This window comes from Camelina sativa, chromosome 7 (assembly GCF_000633955.1).
Source record: "Camelina sativa cultivar DH55 chromosome 7, Cs, whole genome shotgun sequence".
NCBI lineage: Eukaryota > Viridiplantae > Streptophyta > Magnoliopsida > Brassicales > Brassicaceae > Camelina > Camelina sativa.
Window position 1 is genome coordinate 10,007,662 of NC_025691.1, and position 815 is coordinate 10,008,476.

Consider the following 815-nt stretch of genomic DNA (forward strand, 5'->3'; position numbering starts at 1 on the left):
GAGTATCAGGTTTCGGCTAATGGTACTATTCTGGTGCATGGGCGGATCTGTGTGCCCAAGGATGAGGAGTTGAGGCAGGAGATTCTGAGAGAGGCTTATGCTAGCATGTTCTCTATTCATCCACGAGTGACTAAGATGTACCGAGATCTCAAGAGGTACTATCACTGGGTCGGGATGAAGAAGGATGTGGCTAGTTGGGTTGCGAGGTGCGATGTGTGTCAGCTAGTGAAGGCTGAGCATCAGGTACCAGGTGGTTTGCTGAAGATTCTTCCCATTCCAGAGTGGAAGTGAGATATGATTACTATTGACTTTGTGGTTGGGTTGCCAGTATCCAGGACGTTTGATGCTATTTGGGTCATTGTGGACCGGTTAACTAAGTCAGCACATTTTCTGGCCATTAAGAAGACTGATGGAGCAGCGGGCTTGGCTAAGAAGTATGTGAAGGAGATAGTCAGGTTGCATGGGGTGCCAGCGAGCATTGTGTTTGATAGGGATTCCAAGTTCACTTCGGTGTTCTGGAGGGCATTTCAGGCAGAGATGGGCACTAAGGTGCATATGAGTACAGCTTATCATCCCCAAACAGATGGACAGTCAGAGAGGACGATCCAGACGTTGGAGGATTTGCTGAGGATGTGTGTATTGGATTGGGGTGGCCATTGGGTAGATCATTTGAGCTTGGTAGAGTTTGCTTATAACAATAGTTACCAAGCGAGTATTGGCATGGCTCCTTATGAGGCTTTGTATGGGAGGCTGTATCGTACACCGTTATCCTGGACTCAGGTGGGGGAGATGAGCATGTACGGGGCAGATTTTGT